The sequence below is a fragment of the Schistocerca serialis genome, chromosome 4, assembly GCF_023864345.2.
Source record: "Schistocerca serialis cubense isolate TAMUIC-IGC-003099 chromosome 4, iqSchSeri2.2, whole genome shotgun sequence".
In the NCBI taxonomy this organism is placed as follows: domain Eukaryota; kingdom Metazoa; phylum Arthropoda; class Insecta; order Orthoptera; family Acrididae; genus Schistocerca; species Schistocerca serialis.
The window spans coordinates 284,926,886-284,949,084 of record NC_064641.1 but is presented as its reverse complement, the minus strand read 5'-3'; the positions used below and the strand labels follow the sequence as shown (position 1 = coordinate 284,949,084).

Below are 22,199 nucleotides of genomic sequence, written 5' to 3'. Positions count from 1 at the left end.
AGCAAATTGGTTGCATCACATCATGTAGTTTCCCCATACTTGCATCCTTTCATTATCATATACTAACATGACTCATCCATCTGTGATACCTCTTTCCATGCTTCAAGCACACAGCAGTATTGTTCTTGCTCCCCAAACACCTTTGATGTGCATGAATGAATATAGACCAAAGCTCTCTGTATCCTATAATGAAGAGGTGGTTCTGGATGATACAATTGGTTGCTGTTTGATGATATGCAGCATTGTGGTTTGCTACATTGTGATCTTTCCATCCACTATTATGATCCACAATAGTTGACAGCAGCTCTGTTTTCAACACAGTGTTACCCATGGTAGTTTTTCCTGAATTGAATACCACAGTACACCTCTAACTTGGCAGAAATAAGCTCCAGGAATTCGTGTTCACAACAAGTCTTATTTCGCACGGTAGATGTTCGGCAGTGAACTACATGTAAAATTGACTTAACACTGTCTCATGACTGACGTCAAACTGAAATCCAACTGAGATATTGTGGTGTACAAATTGCCTCTATTTATGAGGGTTGGAACTTAAATAGTGGCAACTATTTATTCACAACCGATACAAAAGAGTTTTGCAACTGTTACTGTCCATCCAAGTTGTCACCAGCATTGTGTAGAATCCGTTGCCAGTGATATTGAAGGCATAGTATATCATTAGAAGAACCTGTTTTGTTGATGGTGCAAATGTAGTGGTCTACTGCCTGTCGAATTTCTGGAACAGTTCTGAAGTGAATGCTATGAAGTGGTTCCTTCATCTTTGGAATCAAATAAAAATCACAAGGACTTAAATCTGGGGAGTATGGTGGATGGCACAGTACTTCCCAGTCCTTTCAACCAAACAGAGCAGCCATTGCTTGCGCGGTATGCGCTCGCACATTGTCGTGCAAAATGATGGGTGTGTTATGCAGAAAGTGTCGCTGCTCCTTTCGCAAAGCTGGTCACAGGTGATGCTCCAAAAATGAACAGCAATACTGTGCATTGATGGTCTGCCGTGTATAAACATAATGCATTAGGATAACACCATCACAGTCGTACACAAGAATCACCATAACCTTAGACCGCTCCATTTGCACCATCAACAGAACAGGCTCTGCTTACGATATACTACGCCTTCCACATCACTGGCAATGAGTTCTACACAATGATGGTGACTTCTTTGAAGGACAGTAACATGTGCAAACATGTAACTCTTTTGTTTCGATTGTGAATAAATAGTTGCCACTATTTAAGTTCCAACCCTTGTATATGATTTTAAACAGTTACTGACATTGTTACATATTAAATTTTTAGGCTTACCAATTAAAAATTTTACATACATCTTCCTAAATTACATAGAAATTTACATGAAATAAAAGTGAATAATTTCATTCAAAGACAGGAAAGAATCTGGTCTATTAATACTAAAAATTACATGTTTTATCATTACAACAATATATTTCATTAATTTCCTGATATCATTTTACTTACTTAAAGGATAATCATCCTATCATTCTCAGGTGAACAGAAGGATTAGTTTTATTGAATGAAAGGTTGAGATTCAATTAATTAAATTTTGTTTGAGTAAAACTTTTCATTTCTATATAGTCGTAGTTACAACTGCAAAAACTAACACCAGTTAAAACAGTATGCTTAATTCTGACTGAAAAATTATCATGTCATATTTATATTATGGATACAATTTTTTTAACTTTGAAAACATAAATATAGCTGCCTTTCAATGACTAGAAATATCGGAACTTTAATTGTTAATTATTCCATAATTACAAAGCAATTTTATTCCTACCATGTGCCTGAAGTGCAAATTGTGATGGTACATCGGCTTTTAACCCAACATGTTTCCTTCATTCTGTATATTGGTGAGGTCCAACGTAAACACTGTCAGGACATTTATTTATTTATTTATTTCGTGTTCCATAGATCCATATGGGATCATATCCCGGGATATAGAACGGGTCAATGTTTTTTACAGATTACTGTTTTGTGCACATATACATTGATCTTATCATTAGATTAAATAAACTGTGAAGTTTAGCATATACCCTTACATATTAGTTGAGATACAGGACATCTGAAAGAATATACAGTCACACATAAATTTTGGTATTGTTCTTAAGTTATACAAGTGTCATATACAGACATACATAAATTTGGGTATTGTATTAAGTTACACTGTACTTACAGTGTATGATTAATCAATTGTAGAGGTCACACAGTGAGGTTTAAGCACAAACAAGAGATTCTATGCATTTTTGCTAAGAAATTCATCAATACTGTAAAAAGATTCATCTAAAAGGAACTGCTTCAGATTTTCTTTAAACTTTGGCATGTTTCCAACCAGATCTTTAATGTGTGGTGGGAGGGCATTAAAAATCTTGGTACCACTGTATAAAACCCCCTTCTGGACCATGCTTTTCGTTTTTGGCTCATAATGGATATCCAGTTTCCTTCGGGTGTCACAACTGTGGTATGAGCTATTGATTTTGAATAAGTTGCTGTTTTTTGAAACACAGCACAGCAGGGAAAAAATATATTGGGCAGGTATTGTAAGGATTTGTAGAGATCTAAACAGATCCCTGCATGAGTGCCTAGGATGTACTCCACACGTAATTCTTATTGCTCGCTTCTGTGCATGGAACACTGTTTTTGCTATTGGTTGATTTCCCCAAAATATTATACCATAGGCCATAAGTAGGTGAAAATAGCCAAAATATGCAGTTCTTATTGTGCTCATTTCCCTAGTGTCTGAAATTACTCTTAAGGCAAACGTTGCTGAGCTTAGCCTTCTGCACAGATCTTGAAATGGTGGTGCCACTTCATTTTGCTATCTATTTGCAGACCCAAGAATTAGGTTCATTTCATTAGTAACATTTGTGTTAGAAGAGAAATGAACATAATTTGTCTTTTTTAGGTTGACTGTAAGGCCATTGGTTTCAAACCAGTTTGTCAAATCTGCAAAAGCTTTATTTGCAGCCTCATTTGACACATTTCCTGAGAGATTATTAACTGATAAAGTGGTGTCATCAGCAAACATGAGTATTTTCCCATATTCTGTACATAGTGCTAAGTCATTTATAAACATTAGAAAGAGCATTGGGCCCAATACTGAGCCTTGAGGTGCTCCTGCACTAATGGAGCCTCATTCTGAAGATACCTGGCCACCATGCAGTCCTTCCACGCTTACTTTCTGCTTTCTACCACACAGATAGGATTCAAGTCACGTGCCTACGGTTCCACCCATTCCTAGGATCTTGGCTTTACTCAAGAGAATATGGTGACTTACACTGTCAAAAGCTTTTGACAGGTCACAAAACATTCCGACCATCATCATATTATCATTTATGGCTTCCATAACGCTGTCAACCCCAAAGGCATGTATTGCATCCATGGTTGATACCCCTTTCGGAAAGCCAAACTGGCTACTGCTGAGGATGTTATATTTACTAAGATGCTCAACCATTCTGCTATGCATCAATTTCTCTAGTACCTTGGAGAAAACTGAGAGTAATGAAATTAGTCGATAGTTTGTAGCCTCAGTCTTTTCTCCCTTTTTGTAAATTGGTCTTATAAGCCCATATTTTAGCCTGTCGGGAAAAACACCTTCTTCCAGCAAGGTATTCCTAATATGTCAGAGGACTGTACTTATTTCTTTACAACAGTATTTAAGTAACGTGCTGGAAATTTTGTCAACTCCGGCAGAATTTTTACTTTTTAAAGACATAATTATTTTTTCTAATTCCATCACATGTAGTTTTTCGAAGATGCATCTCATCTATTTTGTTAGTTAAAGTGTTATGCAAGTATTTTGTAGCTTTCTTTACAGAACCCTGTCATCCCATTTGGTTGGTGACCGTTAGGAAATGATTGTTAAAGATATTAGCCACCATTTCGGGAGCATCCACCGAAAGGCTCCCAGTTCTTAAGCTAATCACTTCTTTGGCAGATAGGTTTTTTCCCGTCTTGCTTTTAACATAGTTCCATATGGTTTTCATTTTGTTATTTGCTTTGTCAATTTCCTTTTTTAATACATACTTTTAGATTTCTGGATTGCCTTCCTTAATATCTTAGAGTACACTTTATATTGCCCTATCACTGCAGTATTGTTAGACTGTCTGGCTGAGGCATACAATTCTCTTTTTGTTTTACATGAAATTTTGATGCCCTGGGTAATCCATGGCTTATATGCAGGGTTACATTGATTTTCTCTGACTCTTTTATTTGGAAACACCTCCTCAAAAAGATTTGATGTTAAATTAATAAATACATTAAATTTTGTGTTGACATCTGCTGAGTTGAATACTTCAGACCAGTCTACTAACTGTAGCTTCTGCCTGTATGTCTCCATTGTTTCTTTATTTATTGGTCTCACATTTTCCCAGATAGCTTTTGGTTTTCTGTTAAGATTTAAATGGGGGATTGTCAGAAGTATAGCATCATGGTCTGACAGCCCATTTAGGACTTGACTGACTGTCAAGCTACTGTGCCTAGACTTATCAACAAACACATTATCAATTAGAGTACTGGAGTGGTCAGTTACCCTATTGGGAAATTCAACTACTTGCATTAGATTGTAATAGCTCATTAGTTGCTCCAGCTCCATTCTGTCATAACTTTCATTCAGGAAGTTTACATTAAAGTCACCTAGTATTATGACTGAAATGTTTTTTCTGTGCAATTTTGAGAACATTGCTTCAATCTGTTTGAGAAAGATTCCAAGATTCCCTGCAGGTGCTCTATAAATTGATAATATGACTACTGATACACTAATTGTTGCCAGTTCTATACCACACACTTCAAAGTGCTGCTCAATACAAAATTTGCTTACATCAAGAGTTCTAAATACTACATCATTTCTAACATAAATCACTGTTCCGGCCCTCTACATGTTGGATCTGCAATATTGAGATGTTAAACTGAATCTGTCTAAGCACAACATCTGAATACCACAAGTGATATGATGTTCGGTGAAGTATAGTATATTTGGTTGCTTTTCTCTTTCAATATCAATTATGTTTATTAGTAGCTGGTCTAGTGAATTTTTAAGTCCTCTTAGGCCAATGTTCTGATAGAAAATTGTGAGTGGTTTTAGTCTTTCTTAAATCTGCACCATTTTTACGATTAGGCGTACTTGGTATCAGGGTACTTTCACTGTGGACATGTAGGCTTACTGTTGGTTTGAGCTTCAGAACTTCTGCTATATCCTCTTCCTCTGCATCTGCATCCTCTTCCTCTGCAATAGTTTAAATTAATTCAAATTATTAATTTGCTGCAAAAGAAAATCTTCAGTGTATTCAAATCCACATAACCATAAAATACAAAATCAAAGCAACATATTGATGTTACAGATATGCCTTCTTTGGGAGAATGGGAATAAGACTGGAAAAAGGATATAGGATACCAAAGGATTGTGGTATTACAATGCCCAGATGTGTCCTCAGAGTATTTCCAGATAGTATGTTTGAATGAAATCTTCTCAGTTTTCAAGCTAGACCACATCAGACAAAGTTCTACTAACTATTAGTTGTTTTACTCCTGATGACAGTAGTGGAGACAGCTGTTAAAAGATCTAGAATTTTATTTGGCTTGGTACAACCTGAAAACCAAGAATATTTCATTCATGGGACTAGACAGTCAGACTTTTCTTCTCATCCCATACAGTAAGTCTCCCCTGACCTGTGGTTCTGAGTGACTTTCCCGAAATCTACCCCTTTTCCTAGACCTCTCCAGTCCTTTTCCTTCACCCTTCTTTCTTTGCCTTCAACCCTTCTGCATGAAGATGGAGCCACTGGCCCCAAAAGCTTGCCAATCACAACAGTCTTTTATGTGTGTGTTCTGCCACAGCTTGGTGAGTAGATTTTTTTATCTATCCAATTAAATAATTTTATCAATAATTGATTGTTTTCATCATTATGGTCTTCCAAGAGTTTGATGTATGTCTGTAGTCTCATAGATTACACATACTAGCTTAAATGATAGTTTGGTTGCCACTTCCCCAATTCTTTTAAACAGTTCTAAGGAATGTTATCTACACCATCAGCCTTGTTTGATCACAAGTCTTCCAGAACTCTGTCAAACTCTGTCTCTAATAATGGATTCTATTTCTTCTTTAATCACATCATCAAACTCCTGCTTTTAATTTCACTGAAAATTATTTGAACTTTCCTGTATGCTGAATCTGTCTTTCTGACAGCCATTTCCTTTCTCATTTCTTAATATTTGTCCTGCAGCCATTTTGCTGTAGCTTTGTTGCAGCTCCTACAGATTTCAATTCTAAGTGATTTTTAATGGTGAATACCTTCCTTTTTCTGATTGTTTTTGTGTGAGGGGGTACCCAAAAAACTGAAATAATGCTGCCATAAGCAGAGCTTGTGTAGTATGCATTCCTGTCACTAGGCATGTATAGCACAACTCATTGCCAGCTCAATGCTGACCTGGCTTGTTCTGCTCATCTACAGTGATTGTTTTTATTAATGCTGTTTTGTTCTTGTTTCATTTTTTATGACGGCAAGTTTCAGTGAACAATGTGCAGCTGTGAAATTTTGTTTTCTACTCAGTAAAAATACTGCTGAAACTGTTTCAGTGTTGAAAACAGCTTAACAATATGACGCTATGGGAAAAACTCAAGTGAATGAGTGATTTGCTCAATTTAAAAATGGCAATATATTGATTGATAATGAACCTCATTCTAGACATCCATCAACTGCCTGAATCAATGAAAATATTGAAAAAATTCGAAACTTGTGCTCACAGACCATCTACAGACAATTCACCAGTTGTTAGAGATTAGAGGGTTATCTCAGAGCTTGGTTCAGCAAATTTCAATGGAAGATGTGGGAATGAAAAGGGTAGCTGCCAAGTTTGTTCTTCGGGTTCTGACTGACAATCAAAAGGAATGTCAAGTTGAAACATGTTGTGCTTTAAAGCAACAGCTTGAAACTGATCCAGATTTCTTGGTGATGAGTCATGGTGCTATGGTTACAAAGCAACAGTCAGGCCAATGGAAGGTGTCATCATGACCCCATCTAAAAAAATGACATCAAGTCAAACCAAACATCAAAAAAATGCTGATTTGCTTTTTTGATGCCAAGGGCATAGTTCATTCAGAGTTTGTTCCCCCAGGCCACACTGTCAATCAAACATTTTATTTGGAATTTTTAAGAATATTGCACTACAGTGTTCATCAAAAGAGACCCATTTTGTGGCAGACAGAAGACTAGTTCCTCCACCATGACAACACCCCTGCACACACAGCCATTGTTTCTGTGTGAATATTTCTTGTTTCCATCCATGAAAGAGGCACAAAAGTATACCAGTCTGACAACATTGAAGAATTCAAGAAAAAAATGAGGCAAGAGCTGTCAGATATTTCTAAAGATGATTACAAAAAATGTTTCAAACACTGGAAACACTGGTGGGACAAATGTATTAGTTGTAACTGAGAGTATTTTGAAGGGGACAAGATTGTTTTGTAAACAATTTAAAAATAGAGGCAAAATATTTGGCTTTAAAAAATGCAGTTTTTTCTGGGTACCCCCTCACATTTCCTTCTTTTATTAAACAACTGAATCATTTTTTTCTGCCACCCAAGTTTTCTTTGCTGTTATCTTCCTCGTATCTATATTTGTCGGTCTGATTTCTGTGATTACTTCTTCAACTGAACTACTGAACTGACTACTGTAATATTCATTAGCATGGTATGTATGGCCTTAGAGAACTTCAAACACACTTCACTGCTTCTCATTATACCTATACACAGGTTCTTCCTATAAAATGACTTTTATCTTAATAATATGAATTTTTATATATGTGTTTGGAGAGAGAGAGAGATTGATTTTTGATAGAGATTTTTACTTTAACTCATAACTGGTACCTGAATTTTGGTTGCTGCCTCCTTGAATGATCAGCTTCTGCACCAGTTTGTGACGTATTACAATTTGGAGGAAGTTGTTGTTCTTTTAGTTTTAAAATATGACTCTGTTGGCTACTTGGCCATATTGTGTATAGCTTTGAGCCCAAGTTTTCATAGCTTTTCATACCTAAGGGACCACTGTTGGAAGTAAATAAGATCAAACAGCAATCTGCTTTTCATGAGAAAAGGAGATTGCTTGGCACACAAACTTCCTTCAAACTACATGTCCTGCTACATCAAAATGGGTCAGTGGAGTTCAGCACCATACTATTGTACAAGAACATAATCCAATTACTGTAATTAAGAAATTATGAGAGGTTGTTACTTATTGAATGAAAACTATAGAGAATGCATTTCTTTTCCTGTATTTTAGAGAATGTTGTACACTTACAATTCTGTCGATTGATAGATGGCGACGACAATGAAGTTCACCTCCTTTTCCAAAAACAAGATATTTCTATTCTTCACTTTCAAAAAATTTGTATACATAAATGTTTGGCAACTCTTACACATATGTTACTTTACTCGGTTTTATCACTAAAATATCAATTTTCATTAAATGTAACAGTATATGTTCTGAGCTATGGCCTAGCAACACGTCCTTAACAGTAACTTAAATGTTGTGATTGGCACCTGTCATGACATTGGTCAGCTACTATAATGCACTTTCACCATGAGGCCATGTCAAGAAGTTGTCGTCACTATAAACAGGAAGCAAGAAAGGTACAACAACACAATGTTCAGACCTGGTTCCTCAGAAACCTCCATGAAAAAGTTTGTTACAGCTGCTGACTGTGGGGATCTTATCTCAGTACCATCCATTATCCCATAATATTGAAAACAGTATAGAAAGTATATTGTCATTTGGGTATGGTGGAACAGTTTGAACATTCCAAGTGGAAACTGTTTTGCCAAAAGATCCTCTGTGTTTTCTCTAGGCACCCTCATAAAATATCACACAACATCCATGCTAACTGTTACGCAGTTTTAGCCTATTCATTTTCTTGAGTGTCTTGATAAATGTCTGCAAAATAATACCATGGTGTTCACAGAGTTCTACTTTGGGTGTCAATGACCTTACCACATGTTATGCCTGTCTGTAAGTAGGTGAACAGCATTAACTATGGGCCTAAGAGTGACCCCTTCCTTGTGCTTTTTTGGCAATTCATGCAGCCTGGGAGATCTGGTGGCATGTGTATCAATTTCTTCACCACTTCACAACATTTAAGAACTTTCCTGTCTTTCTGGAGATGGACTACATTGGTTCATGTATGTTTCAGGTATGTGTCATTCTCTTCTAACTGTTGCATCTTCTGGCAGTAGTCTTCAGTGTTAAGGACAACAGTAACATTTTATTTACTGGCCATTAAGACTGCCAAGTCATCACTCTCATATAATGAGCATAAGACCTGTCATTCCTCCTGGCTAATATTAGATTTCAGTGGCTTAACTTTAAATAGAGACAGCTGGTAATTAGCTTTACATCATCCACTATATCATGCAAGAGAGGCCTTGTGCACTACATTAATTCATTGTGTTCCACAGTTCCCAATAAGAAACAGAACCTTCAAGAATCTGGATCAAGTCAAGGTATATACACTAACATAAAAAACAAAAAAAATCACAACACCAAAAACTAATTAATGGGAAGTAATGAAATTTTGGGAATACATTTGCCTAGGTAGCATATTTAAGTAATTAATGTTGCAAGATCGAAGGTTAATGCAAGCAAGAGATAAGCCATTGCAAATGTGAAATGCTGGTACATTAATAACTGGTGTAACTGTCTGAATGTCAAATGCAAATATGCAAATGTACATGCATGGTGTTGTACTGGTGCTGGATGTCAGTTTTTAGGATACAGTTCCATGCCTGTTGCAGTTGGTGAGTCAATACAGGGATGATTAATGCTGGTTGTGGATGATGCTGGAGTTGTCGTCTGATGACGTGTCATATGTGCTTATTTGGTGACAGATCTGGTGATTAATCATGCCAAGACAACATGTCCACACTCTGTAGAGTATGTTGGGTTGTATAAGTGATATGTGGGGAAGTGTTATCCTGTTGGAAAACACCACCTGGAAAGCTGTTCACGAATAGCACCACAACAGGTTGAAGCACCAGTTAACATACAATTTTGCAGTCTGGGTGTGTGGTATAATCTTGAGAGTGCTCCTGTTGTCATATGAAATCACCCACCAGACCATAACTCCAGGTGTAGGTTCAGTGTGTCTAGCACACAGACAGGTTGGTTGTAGGCCCTCGACTGACCTTCTAACCAATACAATCACTGGCACAAAGGCAGAACCAACTCTCCTCAGAAAACACAACAAATCTCCACCCTGCTCTCCAACAACCTCTCACTTGATACCACTAAAGTCGGAAATGGCAATAGTTTGGGGTTAGTGGAAGGCATGCTACAGGGTGTCTGGCTTAGGGCTGTCCTTGAAGTAATCAATTTGTAACAAGTTGTTGTGTCACTGTGGTACCAAATCCCAGACGTGATGGTCTTCCCTCTCAGTAGTGCCACGTGACCATCTGAAGCCCGGTTGTCTTGTGAACACTGCCAACAGCAGTCATGTACAGTGGCTACATTTTTGCCAAGCCTTTCTGAAATAATGCAAAAAGTACATCCAACTTCTTGTAGCCCTATTACACGACCTCATTCAGACTCAGTGAGGTGTTGATAATGGTATCTTTGTTGCCTTCAAGATATTTTTGACTAACATCATCTCACCACATCCAATCTCAAAGGTAACAAATTCTCAAGATTGTTACAACATGTACTTAAGGTGAACATGATTTGCATATTCATAAAGCACTAGTAGTGCCTCTCTTAGGCGGCTTGTGTGTTACTAATAGACATCATCTTTCAGATGTAGAAACACACCTACCAACTTCCTGGTGTTGCAATTTTTTCCCATCAGTGTGTTAACATAAGACAAAGACATCATAGAAATGTAATCTGAGTTTAGTATTAACAACAAACTATCATTATACTACTTAATGCTACTCATGCTTAGCCATCTAAATTTAATTGAGTAACATATTAAGAAACATGCTCCTTTGGAAAGAACATATTGCTTCCTCAGTTGTAGTATATAGCTCTGTTTACCTGCTCTTTATAGCCTAGTATTGGCTGAATACAGTGGTTTTTTTCAAAGACTGAGCCCTCTTTACAATACATTTCTACAACAAATGGTACTAGTTGCCACATATGTAACTGAATTTTTCAATCCCAGAATCTAGATATTCAGATAGTTTGTAAAATGATAGGTCAATGGGGTATGTTTTTAATTTTCTTCTGAATCTGTAGGGATTCCCAATGTTAGGCAGGAGCTTCCTGAATATCTATCTACCTGAGTACATAACTCCAAACTTAACCCTAGAATAGAAGGCAAAGTCTGTATGAAAATTATTTTGTGTGTTGTAAATCATAGTTCAGCTGAAATGGATTATTATTATTGGGACCAAAAACTATTAAGGAGTAAGTGAAGGTATCAATTCAAAGATCCTTAAATAGGCTTCTGCAAGATGTGTGGTTACCTACTTTAAGCAGTTTTCTTGCTGCTTGCTTCTGCTGATAAATACTTTATTTACTTTTTGTGCACTGCTCCCAAAGCTAATCTCATTAGACACCATGGAGTGAAACTATGCAAATTAAGCAGACATTCTGCTCATTAGGTCAACAAAATGACAGATGCTTCATCTAAGGACATAACATGCTAAACTGAGCATTTTGATTAGTTTATCTTTCTGTTGACTCCATTTTAACTTGTTATCCAACTGGATCCCAAAAAATTTCACACACTGAGCTTCATTCAGTGTGTCACAATTAATGTCTACTTTCAGTGCTAAAAGTTCATTATGGTTTTTTGACATGACCTAATATGAGCTTTTGTGAGGTTGCAGCTTAAACTGTAGCTGTGAATCCCTGCTCTGTTTCACCAACAATACCCAGTGTCTGTAAGCATCACATGCTGGAAAAAATTAAGACCTCATCTTTCCACTGCAACAGAACCACTGAATAATTCTTGGATGGGAAGATTAACCACTGTCCTGTGGCATTATTGGATTCCATGTCTCCTTGACCATGCATTAAGTGGTCGAACTCCATTGCTTAGATGTTTTCTTGCACAAGCTAGCATGCAGTTACTATGTCTACTTAATCCCAATCAAATGATGACAATGTTGATGGCAGAAACAGATGAAAATTAAGTAGGTTTCTGGCATTAAGATCAACTTCATAAATGGTCATATCCTCTGTTTTGCACTGATGTGACAAGTTGGTTGGTTGGTTGATGCAGGGGAGAGGACCAAACAACAAGGTCATCAGTCCCATTGGATTAGCGAGGGATGGGGAAGGAAGTCAGCTGTGCCCTTTCAAAGGAACCATCCTGCCATTTGTCGGAAGCATTTTAGGGAAATCACGGAAAACCTAAATCAGAACAGCCTCCCAAATGTGAGTCCAGTGTGCTAACCACTACACCTTAGTGGTCTGATTGTTCTTCCTTAAAATTCTTCCCGCACATCCATCACTTCACCCCTCCCCTGGAATATTCCAGATACTGGTGTCACACCTGTATAAGCAGAACACTGTGCCAGCCCCAGCAGTCAGTAGCTTTATTCCTGATGACGATGGATGAGACAGCAGTCGAATGCTTGAGAATTCTGTTTGAAATGCACCTTGAAAACTGGGAAGATTTCAATTAGGCATGTCACATCCAGATGTATAAACAGTGACTAGCTGCTTTCAACATAATTAGGCTGACTTCTTCCCCAATCATTCTCTCTCTTAGGGAATACTCCATCCCAAATAGTCTAAACAAGGAAAACACTAAATAGTGTAACTCAAGTGCTAGTTGGCTGTAAACTTACTTCCTTTCTGTTTATGTGTCTGTTGAAATTCTGATTGCTCTGTGTTTTATTTATAGGTTTATTAGTGAATTATAAAAGTGAATCCAGCATTTTTATTTATTTATTTATTTATTTATTTTATTTTTATTTTTATTTATTTATTTATTTTTACTTTTTGGTAATTTTAAAGCCTTTATTATCAGCTCCTTATCTTCCTCTTTCATTAACAATTAAATTTACATAAAATGTAGAAATTCAATTAAAATGCCTCTCAGCAACAACAGTAATAAAAAGGTGCAGAAAGAGTACTATGATATTTTTCAACTGATGATATTTTCTTTCTTGGATGTATAGTGATTTCAGAATGATTTGAGTGTTAAAGGCTTCAATATAGGCCCCAATTCTGGTGCAGGGTGTTTGGTAGGGCAGAAGTTATGATGAACCAAGTGATCAGCTGTCGTAGAGTCATAGAAGCACTCAGGAAAGAATAGTGTATTTATTCATCTCAATCAGTACATCAGTCAAGGGTGCCAACTTGGTGTGGTCAGTGCCCAGTGGTGCTTATTGGATCAGGCAGCAGTGCTGAAACCAGCAAAACAAGGTGGTGTGAAGCAGCAGCTGTAGTAGCCGTGCTCAATAGGATGTGACGACAGCATGGCCTTGTGTTATAACTGCGTCCCCAGGCTGTGGAACATAAGATGCCAGATCAGCACAGCCAGCCCAGTATTGATTGTGTCAAATGGCAGCAGAGGGAAAAGGCATGCCATGCCCAGGAACCCAGGACTTCAACATAATATGCAGTGGTAGTGGACTGTGGGTGCAATTCTGCAATAGCAGAGTGCTTGCATGTAGGCAGGTTGTGGTTCAGCAGCAAGTCAGGTGCGGAACAAACCCTGAACACCCTCGGTAGGAACCCTGAGGTCAACTGAAGTCAGCCAGCAGATGACTGATGGCCTCTGGCTGGAAGGAATCAGTTTAGCTCCCTGCAGCATCAGGACTAGGTGTAGCACATACACCTGCAGCTACCAGAAGCAGTGTCTAACAGCTGTAGGCTGGTTGATGTGTGTCAGGTTGATAACTATCACAGAGTACCTCTCAGAGCTGGCTGGAGTCAATGACAGAATCTGCATTGCTGGAACAGGTGGTACTTATGATTGCTCAACTCAGTACTATTGTGACAGGACATCATTTCTGATTGCTTAAGCCGAGAAGTGGCACAGTGCGGTGCTCAGTCAGGGTGTATTATGTGACACCTTTGTGATGTTCTGTCCCTCATATTATGCTGTGTTGACAGCATTGAAACTGTGGCAGCAGCAGTGGGGACTGGATGTGTGCTAACTGTCTTGCTTTAGTGCCAAGGCTGTCTTTCATCATATCAACTCAGCCTCTCTACAGCTTCTTGCATCAAAATACGGTGACAGCTTTCTGTTCACTTGGCCGCTGGTTATAGATGGCATTCTGAAAGGCATTGGCACAGCACATCTCCCCTCTTTAGAAGGTATGGTCCTGGATTGCAGGCGGGCATTATTTCTGGAAATTACTTTGCAATTTTAAATTTAGGTACATTTTTATTCAGGTTTCTCTTTTGCCATTCCAGACTGAATTACAATGTCCAATGGCTTGTATACTTAATCACTAATTATTTGCCAAGAGTGAGCCTCTCAGTCAGTACTTGGTGTACAGGAGTTCAGGAGGGTAGACAGTTTTACGCCACAAATTGATACAAGCTGCAAAGATGGAAGTCAAAATCAAGATGAAACCTGAGGTTGAAGCACTCATTACCACAACTCTGTGTTAGTGATACTACAACGTTGTTGCACATGCTGATGCATTTACTCTGCACTAGTATGTCCCTTCTGAGCTGCTGTTAGCTCATCCAGTAAGTCATGGAGATTGAGTTGCAAGGTACCATTTAGGTATGTCAGGTTTTCAGCAGGTAGGATATCTAAAGATCTCTCAGGCCAGTATGTTATGTTATGTTATGTTTAATATCATAGCACAGGGGCGAGCAGGAATCCTGCACGTGTGTGGTGCACTTGCTCGTGTGCAGTTAACAGGTGTTCTGCATGCACACAGGGGCAAGCTGGCCACCTGCATCTCTCCCCTCCCCATCATACCATCTCTCTGCTCCTTCGTCTGTAATGTGTTTTGTTTCCTAGCTTGCTTTATTGAATGAAGGAATAAGGTTAGTAGGAATGGTTGAAAGAAATCATGGTTTGAAAGAGTACTTATTACCCACGATACATTTTATTTAATTATCACAGGTGGAGTTTACAATACTTTTAATGTCTGGAACAAAATTTCTACATACAGGCAAACGCACACAGTTATGTAAATGTCCATCACTGATGTTTTCTCTTAACCAAGACATTAATTTTTATAACAGAAAAAAATCTCTCACAAACGTAGGTCGAGCCAAACATTGACATTATCTTCGCGGCTTCACTATGGAGATGAGGAAACTCTTGCTGTGGGAAGTCATGATAAAAGACTATTACATGCCTTTCCAAAAGGAATTTTTCTTTCAGATGAGAATTACACTGTAGATCTATTAATTCCATTTGCATATTGGGATGAATATCATCTACAGAAACAGCAAAAGTTCTCGAGAACCATTCAAAAGCTTGGGATAAATATTATATATCCCCAAATTGCTTGAGAAATTCCTCTTTTATTGCACTAAGTACAGAAACATATTCTTTGCAATTCTGTTCTCGCACAATATACAGAGTATGGAAGCGCACTGTGTTCCCTGATGAGAGCTATTGTTCCAACAAATCCTATTTGTTCCTCTTTCATTGCAGGTGCTCCGTCTGTTATCACTGACACCAAACGTTCCCAGTTTAAGTCAACTGACTCGACAGCTTCTTCAAAGGCTTTTAGGATGTCTGCGCAGCTGGTCGTGATCATATCTAAAAAAATCCTCTGTTATGTGCAGAGCAGTGTCCACGCCGTGGACATAAATCGCTAATTGTGCGGTCTCTGAAATATCTGCGGACTCATCAAGTGCAATGGAAAATGTAATAAACTCCTGCACTGCACTCCTTAATTGACAGTAAACGTCACCTGCCATGGCACTTATACGATGACTTAAGTCTGCTGAGAAAGAGTGATAGCTTGGAACTAATTTGCATTCAATGGGCAAAGTAAATCAACAGCATCATTGATGCACCCCTTTATAAACTTACCTTCAGCAAATGATTTTCCAGATCTCACTATATTAAGCGCAATCTAATAAATTGCACTTACTGCTGGGCTATTATTGTTGTCGTCCTGAAAAACTGAAAACAGTGCTCCATAAAATGTTAAATCAGTTAGATGAGAGACGGTGAAAGAAAGTCACAAATCTCTCGTGACAACAGGAACTTATGTCAGATTCATCTAGTATCATCAGATCACTCTTCTTAAGCTCAGTCAATTTCCCCATCCACTCAGAATCCCACAATAAATTGTACTTTTCTTTGTGAAATTTATTATAATGGCATTCAATACTAAACTTCCGCTGACCAGCAAGAATACTGCCACATATTAAACATTTCGAATTTTCACGTTTTTGCACAAAGAAAAAATGATTCCCCCATTCCTTTGTAAAAGATAGCAAATGTACACTTCTCTGTTTCCTTGATTCACTCTGCATTTTCCAGTTATTGAAATACAACGTTCACTATGTAGTGGTTGCTTCGCATCAACATCCGCAGCTTAGCCTGGTACTACACTGCCGCAACCTGCCGGCTGTCACAACTGCCCCAGTTGATGATTGCACTTGAGCAGCACACATGCAGCGCTGTGTGCTCATGTGCCGCATGCAATGTTTGCTTGCCCCTGTCATAGTATGTGTTATGGCAGCTGGGAGATGAAAATTTGATCCTGATACAAGATGTACCATTTGCTAGTATAAATCTCCTTCCTAGCTCTAACTGTTCTGAATCCCTAGATCATACCTACTCATACCAATTAATGATAACCACTACCGGATTGTATATGGAATGTATCTAATATGGATCCACATTCTGAAAGTAGTTTTCCTGTGCCATGATGTCCTGCAGGCATCTTTCTGCTACTGTCCCTCCTATAAATAATTGTACCTCACATGTTTCAGTGGCAGTCTGGCTCATTTTGGATAGCATTAAAAAAAAAATTCACTCCTATGGTTTACACAGTGTTACTTAGTTTCTGTTATGACTATCCTGAACCAACACACAATTATTTACAGCAAAACCACCATCTGAGGTATATTGGTAGCAACACAAATCAAACACTCAACTCACTACGCTAACAAGACAAACAAGTAGGAAAAAGTACACAAAACAAGATACAGCTGTTTCCAGATAATGAATAGACCATACCATTAAGCAGCCACTGACTCCGTTAACCCACACACTGTTCCTGCATTGTTGCTTGGCTCATGAAATCCCCCCCCCCCCCCCCCCAAATTACCCATATCTGGTTCTTCCACAATGATCTCCACCTATTCAGATTCTGCCAATCATTAGCCCTCACCAACATAGTCCTGCAAAACCATATCAACCACGCCCAATCTTCCTTGCAGTTCATTCTCTCCATCCACAAAATTCTCCTGCTATGTAATCCCAAATTGCTGGAACCCATAACACACATCAAAACTCTTGCCCTGCAGGAACTTGAGCAACATGCACAACACCACCTCAAAAAGCTCTCCATCCTACTCACTTCATATTCCTGCCTCAGAGTACCACTGTCTAAAACCTCTACAACAACCTCCAAACCTTCTCCATATCCCCTCATAGCTGACAAACCCTGTCTTGCGGACCTACTACACTTACCCCACCCTCTGAAACTCACTCCCACCACCACACAGAACCCAGAACCTAAACAGACCCACAACACAGTCATGAACCTTTCCTCCAGAAGCCTTAGTCCCACAGAAATATCAGTTCTTTCCAAAGGCCTCACCTTTTGCCCCACTCCCAAATTCAATCATGCAGGACTTGTTAAAGACCTTCTCTCCTCCTCCTGGTCCCTACAGTGGAAACATGTTTTCGTCACTAACCCGACCAGCCAGACTCAATCAAAGTCCAATATTGAACCTTGTCTAACTCAGTTCACTCCTCAATCCAACTGTGATCACCCTCCACTGCCTCCAAACCACCCTCTGTTAACCTGTTAACTTTCCAGAATTTCTTAACCTTGAACCTTGCCTCACCATCATTCCCCAAATCCCTCAACATGCAAATTAACCTTACATTCACAGAAAGAACCACAGTCCACCATCTAAAAACTAATCCTGACCTTATAATCCTACCTGCAGACAAAGGCTCCACCACCGTTGTTTTGAACCACAAGGATTACCTGGCGGAAGGACTCTGTGAGCTGTCAGGATCTCCAGTCACTACTCAAATCCTTAGGCCCATCCCAGAACGTCTCCCCAGAGTCCATCTCTCTACTTACCCATACCACTCCCCACACCCGCACCTTCTACATGCTTCCTAAAGTCCATAAACCGAACCATCCAGGACGACCCATTGTGGCCAGTTACTGTGCCCTAACTGAGAGAATCTCTGCTCTCATAGACCAACACCTTCAACCTATTACCCAGAACCTATCCTCCATTTCCTCCACCGACTCTCCACAGTTCCTGTCCCTTTACCACATGGTGCCCTGCTCGTCACTGTTGATGCCACCTCCCTGTACACTAACATTCCTTATGCCCACGGCCTTACTGCTACTGAACACTACCTTTCCAGATGCCTTATGGATTCCAAACCAACAACCTCCTTCCTAGTCACAATGACCAACTACATCCTCACCCACAATTACTTCTCCTTTGAGGGCATTACCTACAAACAGATCCAGGGTACGGCTATGGGCATCCGCCATGGCACCATCCTATGCCATCCTATTCATGGGCCATCTAGACAAATCCTTCCTAAAAACCCAGAATCCTAAACCCCTCACTGGTTCATATTCATTGATGACATCTTTGCTATCTGGATAGAAGGTGAGGACACCCTATCCACATTCCTCCAGAACTTCAACAACTTCTCCCCCATTTGCTTCACCTAGTCCTACTCAACCCAACAAGCCACCTTCCTAGATGATGACCTCCTCCTCAGACCTCCTTGGCATCAATTTGTTGTAGAAGCTTAGAAAATACCGTATTTACTCGAATCTAAGCCGCACTTTTTTTCTGGTTTTTGTAATCCAAAAAACCGCCTGCGGCTTAGAATCAAGTGCAAAGCAAGCGGAAGTTCTGAAAAATGTTGGTGGGTGCCGCCACAACTAACTTCTGCCGTCATATATATCTAGCGCTACACAGGCATGCTTTGTAGGCACAAAGATAAATACTGGCACCAAAACCTCTGCGTCAGTAAATAAATTTAAAAAAAATGTAAAAGACGAGCTTTTTTCTCTGCCCCGAGTTTCGACCACTGCATTTTCATACATTATCCAATGAAGTAAATACAAATTCCATATTGTTCATCTTCGAATGTAGCAGCATTTCAATGTACTACGAAAATCCGACTGGCAAGACTGTTTGGGATGTTTGTCAATATGGCCAACTCTACATTCTGAATTTTTTCCTACCTGTGAGAAGAGATGGTTGCTAATAGGAACTTTTATGAATTGTGAATCACATGCAGTATTCTCTTCACCATAAGAATAATATGAATATAAACATTTTGCCATGTATTGTTTCATGTTTGCTGCTATTTGATTTAAATCCTGTCTGCCTAATAAACTACGAAACTGGACTGAGACAACAGCAAACGTGGAAGAATATACATATCATGTCATGTTTATATTCGTATTATTCTTATGCCTAATAGTGATACAGTCAGAAATGAAGCACGGCAATTGACTAGATTTCTAAATCTAAGGTGAATCTAATTTCTGTGCAGAATGTAATGTACTAAAGAGGCACCTGCAAAGATTTTCAAACGGAGAAAAATTTTTGCTAAACTTTCATTCAGAACATCTTCCATCATACGCAGTCTATTATTTGGTTCTTGTTGATCATTATCAAAGAAAGCAGCAGTGTAAGTAACAAAAAATAGCAGTCTCTTGCCATTGTTTCGCTAATGAGACAATTCCTCTCTTCTTTTTTTTAATTATAAGCGGAGGTAGCGTGCACAAAAGCAAGCCATGCCGCGAGCGGCGACAGGCCGTAAACACGCACATCAGAATGTGACAAACAATACATGACACAATACAGTAATGCATTTTCAGGTTAGGGTGACGTAAACGCATATAACAAAGAAAACGGCGCTTATCAGATCAAAGAAAAATAAGCAATCAATTCAAACCAGACGAAGCATGTGAAAAAGGAAGGGTACCCATATAAATACGGACGGAGCGCCTGACGCATAGCAATGGCTACCTGGTAAAGCTTAACTGCTAAGCTTACGACTCGAACCAAACTACTGTAGCTGTATCGTCATTCATTCGACCTAAATTGTGTCTCATATTACAATGGACCAACTTTGTTTCGATTTGGAGATGTGGCCTAAAACTTTTCTCTTCCCAAGAATTTCGAGTCTCAAATTTCAGGTGCGGCTTAGATTTGGGAAATTTTTTTTCCCTTGATTTAGAGTCTCACTTTTCAGGTGCGGCTTAGATTCGAGTATATATGGTATTCTGAGCCCAAATGTAATGAGGTATCTTAACAGACTGATCTCCTTCATGTCAAACAATATTGATTTTGAAAAAATCGATCATGTGAAACCAAACTTGCACTTTTCTCACATGGCATACTGAAAGCTTTGGATCAAGTAAATCAGGTCAATGCAATATTTCTTAATTTCCAAAAAGAATTTGACTTAGTTCCACTCCTACGCTAATTGTCAAAAGTATGATCATATTGGGTATCAAGTGAAATTTCTGACTGGATTGAGGACTTTTTAGTAGGTAGAACACAACATGTTTTCTTGGATGGAGAGTCATCATCAGATGTAGAAGTAACTTTGGGTGTGACCAGGGAACTGTGTTAAGACTCCTTGCTGTTCCTGTTGTATATTAACAACCTTGCAGACAATGTTAACAATAAAATCAGGCTTTTTTCAGATGATGCAGTTATCTATACTGAAGTATTATTTGAAAGAATCTGCATAAATATTCAGTAATCTCTTGACAGATTTCATAGAGGTGAAGAGTTTCGAAACTTGTGCTCTCCATGTTCAGAAATGTAAATTTGTGCACTTCAAAAAATGAAAAAAACATAGTATCCCACAGCTATAACATCAATGATTCACTCTGCCCAGCATTAAAGTCTGATGTTAGTTCCACCGCATTTCACTGTCTGTGCTGTTTTATCAGTCTGTCCACCCTATGATGTTCAACATCTGAAATGAGGTGGGGGTCACCCAACTCTACAATGTCTGGATGTTGTTTCACCTCAGTTTCACCTTGTGTTGAAGATATTCACCACAGCACTCCTCGAACACCTGACAGGTCATTAGGTTTCCAAAATGCTCACACTGAGCCTCCGGCTCATCACAATTTGGCCTCGATCAAACTCAGCTAGATCATGTGACTTACCTATTCTATACTGGACACCAGCGTCACTGTATTTAAACACATTTCAGTTACAAGAGACGTCTTAACAATTTTAACAAAACCATAGTTGTCAGATAGTGATACTGCAGACTGTTTATTTAACAGTATACTTGTGATTAGCATTTAAAAACACCATCTTGTCCATGTTCTTCTACATCAGCTAGTTCCATCTCTCAGTACTAATGTGTCTGGCCTGCAAAAAAACTCGCTTCAAGGGGTTGAAGTGGCTGGAACACACAAATACTTTAAGGCAGCATTAGACAAAGATGGCATGGACTTGTGGTACTTATTCCAAAAATTCTGTGGATCAGGTTTCTCCTCCCTTTTAGAAGCTTTTTTGACAAGTAGAGCCATTTGTTCTCTTGCACATTTCTAAGTTCCCCTAATGCTAACTCATTTTTGTTTTTGTATTACATGAAAAAGATTCAGATTGTCTTCTTCTTAACTTGTGTTTCATGATCTCCTAACTGAGTCACCAAACCATCAACCACAACTTTGCCATTGTTTGGAGTTTGGTTAATCTTTGCTATGAGCTTACTCATGATGTTATCAGCAGTTTCAGCATCTCCAAACCCACACTTTTCAAACGGAGAGTCCAGAATAGTTGTTTTGGCACAGATTCCAGTGCTGTCTTATTCATAAAGCATCATTCTTTTTGACAAGGGCTCCAGTAGATGTTTTCTCAAAGTGGTGCCTACCTTAGTCATTTGGGGTTGCCTCTGTCACTGCCCTTTGGCATCCTTGAAGTAATTGGATTACAATGGAGGCTGTTGTAAACTGTTCTCCAGACAGTTATTTTTAACTTGAACAGAGGTTCCAGTGGAGGAAGGCAGTCTTCCACAATGCCCCATTCGTCTGCTGTCATAACTTCACAGTTAACATA

General features: G+C 38.8%; 1 protein-coding gene across 1 annotated transcript in view; it reads left to right on the top strand.

Annotated features, from left to right (window-relative positions):
• The window catches only part of LOC126473766 (uncharacterized), a 397,370-nt gene that overhangs the window by 277,674 nt on the left and 97,497 nt on the right, over positions 1-22,199 (top strand). The window lies entirely within an intron of this gene.